General features: G+C 39.4%; 1 non-coding gene across 1 annotated transcript; it reads right to left on the bottom strand.

The window, feature by feature from the left end:
• Window positions 1-7,125: 7,125 nt before the first annotated feature.
• LOC128057133 (U6 spliceosomal RNA) lies at window positions 7,126-7,232 on the bottom strand. The gene has a single exon (XR_008200306.1). It is a non-coding gene; the product is annotated as a U6 spliceosomal RNA (small nuclear RNA).
• Window positions 7,233-8,788: the final 1,556 nt, after the last annotated feature.

The raw sequence follows: 8,788 nt of genomic DNA, 5'->3' as shown, positions 1-8,788 counted from the left end.
TAGGTCATGCTTCTTGAATGCAGCGGTCTTTCTTGAATACTGAGAGTAAACTCTTCTTAATTTGCCTTTCAGGGAATCTAGGTTTAACTGCATATCTACTAGAATACTTTGCGCTAGTAACTAGACTATAGAGAATCTTGATAGCATTCCAGTAACTTTCCTATTGGTATGTGATCAGCTCAGTGAAATTTTACAGAATCATGATTTTTATAGTTTTAATAATAAAAGCTAACATTTACTGAGTGCTCTTATGCCATGCTTTCTGCTAAGCATGGAATTTTTTTTTTTTTTCATTTAAACATCACAACAACATAATAAGGTGAGAACTGTTTTTATTCTCACTTTACATGTGAGACAGAGAGGTTAATTTCCATCCAGGGTTACACAGTTAGCAAGTGATAGAACAGGGATTTGAACCTAGGTAGTCTGATTTCAGGACCAGTTCTCTTACCTTTAAAACTTTTAACAGTCTTCTCAGTTAATGTCCTTCTGGGAAACTCTTATATTGGGAATTTTATCTTTCATGTGTTAACTTTGTGGGAAGATGTTGGAATCTTGTTAAGTTACTGTTAGGGATTTTTAAGTTGTACCCATTATCTTGTGTGAAGGGTTGGCTATTATATTAGTTAAGTAACCCCAGCTGCTGAATTAGAGCCCTGAAATACATCAGCTAGAATGCCTAAATCCTGTGCATAATAGCCCAGAGCAGGTGTCCACCTCAGCCTGTTGCTGCTGTTGCTGCTAAGTCGCTTCAGTCGTGTCCGACTCTGTGCGACCCCACAGACAGCAGCCCACCAGGCTCCGCCGTCCCTGGGATTCTCCAGGCAAGAACACTGGAGTGGATTGCCATTTCCTTCTCCAATGCATGAAAGTGAAAAGTGAAAGGGAAGTTGCTCAGTCGGGTCCGACTCGTAGCGACCCCATGGACTGCAGCCCACCAGGCTCCTCTGTCCATGGGGTTTTCCAGACAAGAGTACTGGAGTGGGGTGCCACTGCCTTCTCCGCCTCAGCCTGTGGCTCTCCATAAAAGGCATTTAGGGAGCTCAGGCATTAAGGCTGATGGGGATCCTACTATCTTTAGTACCTGGCTTCCTTGGTTGTTGGACACATTCTCTAAGAGAGGTGGAAGTTGCAAGTACAATTTCTGCTCACTTTGGTTGCTGAGGGCTTAGTCTCATTGCCTTATCTAGCTGCAGAGGGATTGGGAAATGTCATGTCCTTTCTCTTGCTGACTGGGTGGTAGGATGCCATTCTGTAGTATTTTGAGTTATTTCATCAGTGTTGAAATGTTCTTGGGAGGAGTTCATTTTCAGCTACAGAATGTGAAGAGTGGCGAACCTTGTCCCCCCTACAACTCTCTTACTTTGGAAGAAACAGTGGCTTTTGGTGGATAGTTAGCTGCCTCCTCCACAGCTGTAATGCTGTAGATTTCAGTAGGAATGCCAGAGCAACCCAGTGTTATGTTTACAAAGTGTGACTATACACATTCAGCTCTTGCTTCTTGTACCAGCTCTGTGAGGTAACGATCAACAGATAAAGCCAAGTAGTGGTATTCCCATTGCAAATGAGATAACTTCAAGGAAACCAGCTAAGAAGTTGTAGAGCTGGGACTTTTACATGCAGATCTCATGGCATCAAAGTGCAGATTGTATAACACACAATTTTTTGGGCAGAAAGTCTATCCAGCATTTTTTATGCTTACTATTATCACTGCTCTTAAATGTATCTTTCCTTAACAATATGTCCAATATAGTATTACTGATGTCCAATATAATATACTAACAAATTACTGGCATAATTTTGTCTTATTTTGAAGATTCAGAAAGTTCAAGAACTTGCATTGCTTCACTGTCATCATTACATTTGTAAATGACATCATACCTCAGGTATGTCAGTTAATGAAATACAAGAGGTTTTACTCTGTTTAGAGGTTACATTTTATAGCCTTGCTTTTGGTAGATAAAATGATGTGTAAAATGAGTAAAGGAAGTAAGAAACAAAATAATTGCAGCAGTTACATTTTCTCTCAGGAAAAATATATTCTTTTTGAAATACAGTGCTTATCTATGTAATTTCACAGATAATTTTTCTGTGCTTACCATGTGGTAAAAAACCATGTTAGTACATGCTGCTCAAGAAATTGGGAACATATTCTGCTTTGTAGCAGAGGGGTCCTTCCTTACTGACATACTAGAAGTATGATGCCCTTCTGTAGTATTTTGAGTGTTTCACCAATGTTGAGGTGTTCTTGGTGAGGTGTTTTCAGCAACAGCACTGTGGAAATCTGATTTAGGGGATGAAAGCTGTGGACTATTGCAGAATGTTAAGTGTTTGTACAGATGGATTATTAATCAGAGAGTAAGCTGGATACTTCTACATAACCCCATTTTAATATAACAGACAGCAAGCTCATTCTGGTTGACTTATTTTTGGTTATTTTTCTTGGAACTCTGTCTTGTTGAGCGTTCTATTCCTAAATTATTTCAGAAGTGTCTTTTATTAAATAGAAGTAACATGATTTAAATTTGTTGTGCATATAGAGAGCTACCCTTTCAGCATTTCTTACAGCTTTTGTTTTGCTGTGAAACAGAGATAGGAAAAGAAACACTATTTTGTTTGCATCTGACTGGTCACCTATGGCTCTGTGGGATGACAGTGTATTCTGCTGAAGTTGTATCTTAGGAGTCTAGTCTTTGCTTTGATTTTCAGTTGTCTGACGAAATCTCAGTAGAAATACAGTAATTGCATCATTATTCACTGAGGCCTAACCACACTCTTTATACAACACAGACTAGCATTTCTTGAATGCTTTTGCAAGAATAAATACAGTTATCAGATCTGTAATCCATTATTTTAGTAAACATACTCTAAAATACACTCTGAATTAAAAAAAAAAAAGGACCAAAAAATAGGCTGAATTAAGGCTTATTCTCCAGCTTTTGTAGCTTTGAGTTACTCATTTTTGGGGAAGTACATGTTAACTTTTGGACTTCTACATATGAGGAATGCAGGCACATTTACTGCTAAAATTCTATCAGTGCATCTTTATTTGCCTAAAACAGTAGAACAGCACTTTCAGGCTGTTTTAATGAAGTTTAGTTACAGTGAATGATAAGGTATGTCATTTGAATCTCGGTTGTAATGTGATTCCTGTATTCACTTGTATTTAGAATTTGAACACCTGGTACAAAAAAATTAAACAGTTGAAAAATATTAAATATTTAAGCTGAGATGAGGCACTTCATGTAATATTTTATTGTTTAGTTGCTAAGTCTGACTCTTGTTACCCCATGGATTGTAGCCCACCAGGCTCTTCTGTCCATGGGATTTCCCACACAGGAATACTGGAGTGGGTTGCCATTTCCTTCTCCAGGGGATCTTTGTGACCTAGGGATTGAACCTGCATCTCCTACATTGGTAGGTGGATTCTTTAGCACTGAACTACCCAGGAAGCCCTATGTAATATTACTCCCCCCCCGCCCCCCCAAAAAAAAGAGAGATATAGAACCACAGGAGAGGATGGAAAGGGCACTGGACTTTAGTCATGAGTCCAGGGTTTGAGTCTGAGCCTTCCTAAAAAGTTGTTGGTGACCTCAGGCAAGATGGTGCTTCCCTGGTGGCTCAGTTTGTTAATCTGCCTGCAAAGTGGGAGACCTGGCTTCAACCCCTGGGTAGGGAAGATCCCCTGGAGAAGGGAATAGCGACCCACTCCAGTATTCTGGCCTGGAGAATTCCATGGGTTGTATATTCTATGGGGTCATGAAGAGTTGGACATGACTGAACGACTTTCACATCATCATCAGGCAAGATATATCCCCTCTTTGGGTCTTAATTTTCTTTTTGACAAATAACAGTCTTGTGTTAGTCTTTTTGACCAGTTTCAGCAGTTTGTGATTTTGTGATTCTTATCTTCTTATTCTCCTAGTGTATTTTTCTGTCTTGTCAAGGGGAGGTTTACAGTATAAAGCTGCCAGCTCTTTTGTTTTGATGAATGGTCTTGATAGTAGAAAACGTGATTTGAATTTTCCCCATCTAACTTTATTATGTTTTCTAAAACTAGTTTTAAAGGAGTTTAGAAGTATGAAATTAGAAGTATTTGGTTTTACATTTTAATTGTGCCTAACTGCACCCCACTCCAGTACTCCTGTCTGGAAAATCCCATGGATGGAGGAGCCTGGTAGGCTGCAGTCCATGGGGTCGCTGAGGGTTGGACACAACTGAGCGACTTCACTTTCACTTTCACTTTCATGCATTGGAGAAGGAAATGGCAACCCACTTGAGTGTTCTTGCCTGGAGAATCCCAGGGATGGGGGAGCCTGGTGGGCTGCTGTCTATGGGGTCACACACAGTCGGACGCAGTTGAAGTGACTTAGCAGCAGCAGCTGTCATTATAAAACGCATGTGAACTGGAAAGACAAATGGTTTTAAAATTTCTTAATCAGTGAAAGGAAGTCGTTATCTAGTGTATCTGTTAAAGTCCTTTGAAATTTCGTTTTAAGGCAGAGAGTAGTACAATCAGTTATGTGTGTGGACCTTGTCCATATAAGTCAGTGTAGATGTATTGCTGGTACATTTTTCTCTAAGTGTTTTATTATTAAAGTTTAAACATGCAAAAGATTTGAAAGAATTATACAGTGAACTAACTCCTACATATTCTACAATTAGCTCAACCCCAGCAATTAACATTTTCTTTTATTTGCTTTACATGTTTATCCATCTATTTATCCCATTATCGATCAATCTTTTTTTTTTGATGTATTACAAAATAAGTTGCAGACATTCTTACAGTTTATTTCTAAACAGACATACATGTTAATTATAATTAGCTGGAGTTCAAACTTGTTACACTTTTTTAAAAATTAAAATTTACATATGGAAAAATGCACAGCTCTTCAGTCTGCCATGGATGATACTAATTAATGAGCACCCAACAAAGGTCTGTCTAGTCAAGGCTATGGTTTTTCCAGTGGTCATGTATGGATGTGAAAGTTGGACTATAAAGAAGGCAATGACAACCCACTCCAGTACTCTTGCCTGGAAAATTCCATGGACGAAGGAGCCTGGAAGGCTGCAGTCCATTTGGTCGCTAAGAGTTGGCACGACTGAGCGAGTTCACTTTCACTTTTCACTTTCATGCTTTGGAGAAGGAAATGGCAACCCACTCCAGTGTTCTTGCCTGGAGAATCCAGGGACGGCGGAGCCTAGTGAGCTTCTGTCTATGGAGTTGCACAGAGTTGGACACGACTGAAGCGACTCAGCAGCAGTACATATGGTTAGAATATGGCTGCTTCCATAATGTTTCTTTCTTTCTTTTTAAAAAATATTTATTTGTTTGGTGATGCTGAGTCTTCGTTGCAGCATGTGGAATCTAGTTCCCTAACCAGGCGTCAAACTCTGGCCCCTTGTGTTGTGGCGTCTTAGCCACTAGGGAAGTCCTATAGCCTTTCTTTTAAAACTAATAGTTCTCAGCCACACAGAGATACCAATTTTCTATTTTAATTTGAATTCCAGGCTCCTGGGAGGGAGTCTGATTGGCCCAGTCCGGTTCAGCTATGCTTGAGGGCAGGTTTTGAAGTTTGGATCTCCTGTTGGAAGCCTGCCTTTGTGGATGGAGAGAAGACAGTTCCTGGAGCAGGTGTGGGGCTGTTGAAAGGAGGCTGCCACTGAAAATTGTTTCTAAGTACGAGTGTGATAAACGATTCTATAGACAAGAACAGGGTACAGAAATAGCATGGAGGGAGAATGAATCACTATTTAGGGATAGAGTGGTGGTCCGACACCACTTCCTGAAGAAATTGGTGGGTGGGTTGGGTCTGAAAGATAAATTCAAGTTCAGCAGTGGGAAAGAAGGATGTGTGCTGCAGAAGAACAGGTAGAAAGACAGGAAATGGCCTAGTGTGTTTAGGAAATTGTAAGCATGTTAGTATATCTGCAGTATAAGTTTTGAAGTGGGTCAAGTTCCATAGCGATGGGAAAGCGAGAAGGAGAGAAATAGGTAGGTAGGTAGATAGATATTTAGATATAGATCAGGGCCAGTTCAGAGGAGAATCTTATCTTGCTAAAATATGGGAAGCCAGCAAGAGTAGGTAACAATCAGATTTATTTTAAGATATCATTTCATTGGTTAAACTGGAGACAAGTTCAAACTCATGAGAGCCTGGACTAAGAAAATGGCAGTGAAAAAGAACAGGAGATATATTTAGGCGGTAAAATCTTCAGTACTTGGGGGTTTATTGAAGATTGGGAGAAGGAGAAATCTTACGATGGTGACCCCTATCCTGATGTTGGTTGGATGAGTTGGGATACCAGCCAAGATAAGATATATAGGATACTGAGGTGCTCACTGTTGGTTGTGTATTTCTTAATCTGGCTGATAATCACAGGTGTACTTTTTTAGAACTGTTAAATTGTACTTATATGTTTTGTGCATTTTTGTGCATTTAAGTTATATTTCATAATCGGAAATGTTACAGAACAAAAGGAAACACAAAAAATATGCTTTGGGAAAAAGATGCTGTGGACATTTGCGTTTGGGGTGTGCATGCAACCTTCCAGATGGAGATATGTAGAAAGCAGTAAGCTGGACATGAAATTTGAAGTATGGGCTGCCAATGAAAGGATTAGATTAGGTCTGTAGTTCGTTTTCCTGTTTGTATGTTAGGATTTTCTGGAGAGTTAAAAAAAATTATTGGTAACCTACATCCCACCCCAGACCAATTAAATTGGTCCTTGTTGGTATGAGGGCACAAGGTCTAGTTTACAGAGCTTCCTGTGCTTCTTACTCTGATGCAGAGATGAGAACCACTAGGTTTCAGGAAAATTGCTCATTTCGTACATTCTGTGATGAAGAGAGAGAGTTGAACAGAGAGGATTTTGTAATTGCTTTAGAATTCAAAATAGGTTTATATTTGGGGGGGGATGATTATTTTTGTTGTCTTTTTTTGGGCTACACTGTGCAGCATGCAGAATCTTAATTCGTGGACCAGGCATGGAACCTGGGCCCCCAGCAGTGGAAGCGTGGAGTCTTAACCACTGGACCACCAGGGAAGTTTCAGGACATAATTTTTAAGCCTTGTGCTTTCCCCCCATTATTATTATTATTTTTTGGATTAGAATTAATTTTATAAAAATAGGGAATGTTTCACGAATTTGCGTGTCATCCTTGTGCAGGGACCATGCTAATCTTATCTGTATCGTTCCAATTTTAGTATATGTGCTGCTGAAGTGAGCACTTTGCCCCCATTATTACCTGAAGTTAAAAAAGAATGTATTTGGTTAAAATGACAATGTACATGTGTTCCTAAAGAAAAACATGTCGAAGATGCAAGCTGTTTCAGGTAAACAGTTTTAAAACAGATTTCTTTTGATGAAATGGCTGTGTCTTCTCTAATTTTAATTATTAATAATGTATAGGCTTTGCAGCCAAACATAGAAAATTGCCTCATCAGCTGCAGTGTCTTTGAATAGTAAATATGAAGGACAATGATTGGTAAATGTTAATTGTTTGTGTGATGTAGTCTGAAAGGCAGACAGCTGTAAATGCTGCGAAATTGTCTCTGTTACATGTGATATGGTAAGGACATTGCTCACTCATTTGTCTTTTCTTTCCTTCACTACATAGCTTTGTAACTCAGGGTCAGGATCAGGGTCCTGTATCCATCACTAAGTATTTATTAGTACCTGAAATATGCCAGGGGTAAATTTATGTAAGTTACTAAATATAGATGAAAATGTAGGGACTTGCACCAGGTGTGCCAGTATTTCCATTTTGGATGGCATATAAAAGGCAGCAGGATGCAAAATTATATGATAATTACAAGAATTTCTTTACTGTTCAGAAACTGGAATGATTTCTTGGGTTTGAGCATTTAGGTATGACCTAACCCATAGATGATTATTCTCACTCACCAGCCTCTAGTTCCTTGAACTCTCTTCCTCTAGTGATTTTGTTTTCTGTAGACCTCAGGCCCATGATCTTACCACTTTTTTCATTGTCTTTTACCTTCTTGACATTCTCATTTCCTCCCTCACCCAGTGTAAATTCCATAGCCAGTCATTTTACAAACTCTTCATATACCCTCAATTACCATGCTCTTCTTGCTTTGTCATACTTGGCAAAATTTGTAATCCTGGTGAAGCTGACTCTTCTACTTTATACCTGTGCATCTGAACATAGCTGGAAAATGCATGTGTGTACATATGTATGCACATGCACACTCCCACAGCTGTGCTGACTAATCTTAAGTTCATGCCCTTGAACCTGAGGGGGTCCTTAATACTGCCAGACAGTCATGTATGTACCTAGTGTGTTGGCTCTATCACTCTTCCAGACAGCTCTTTTGTACCATCACCTTTCTCTTTAAAGGTATAACATCTCTCCCATTCAACTGATGACCTTGTTTCCTAAGAAACTTCCTACTTCACTAGGAAGACTGAAGCGCTCTGTGCCTGTGCATTCTGCCTTCCCTCCTGTTAACATGGATGAACTATCTGTGCATCTTTAGTTGTATGCCGAATACCACCCGCTTTGAACTACTCAAGAATATTATTCCAAGAATCACGGCCGCCAGCCAATTCCCTATATCGCTGTTTTACTGTCTATTAGGTCATTCATCAGTGTATAAAGCATGTTATTTCAAATACCCCCAGTTTAAAAAATACTTGTCTTGACCCTACCTTCATTGCCAGGTACTGTCCTATATATTTGCTCTCCTTTGTAGCAGAACTTTAGAAAGTTGTCTCTATTCAATGTTTCTAATTTCTTCCCTCCCATTCTCTCTCAGTCTGA

Source organism: Budorcas taxicolor, chromosome 11 (genome assembly GCF_023091745.1).
Source record: "Budorcas taxicolor isolate Tak-1 chromosome 11, Takin1.1, whole genome shotgun sequence".
In the NCBI taxonomy this organism is placed as follows: domain Eukaryota; kingdom Metazoa; phylum Chordata; class Mammalia; order Artiodactyla; family Bovidae; genus Budorcas; species Budorcas taxicolor.
Note: the sequence above shows the minus strand (reverse complement) of the source record. Positions and strands in the feature narration are given on the sequence as shown.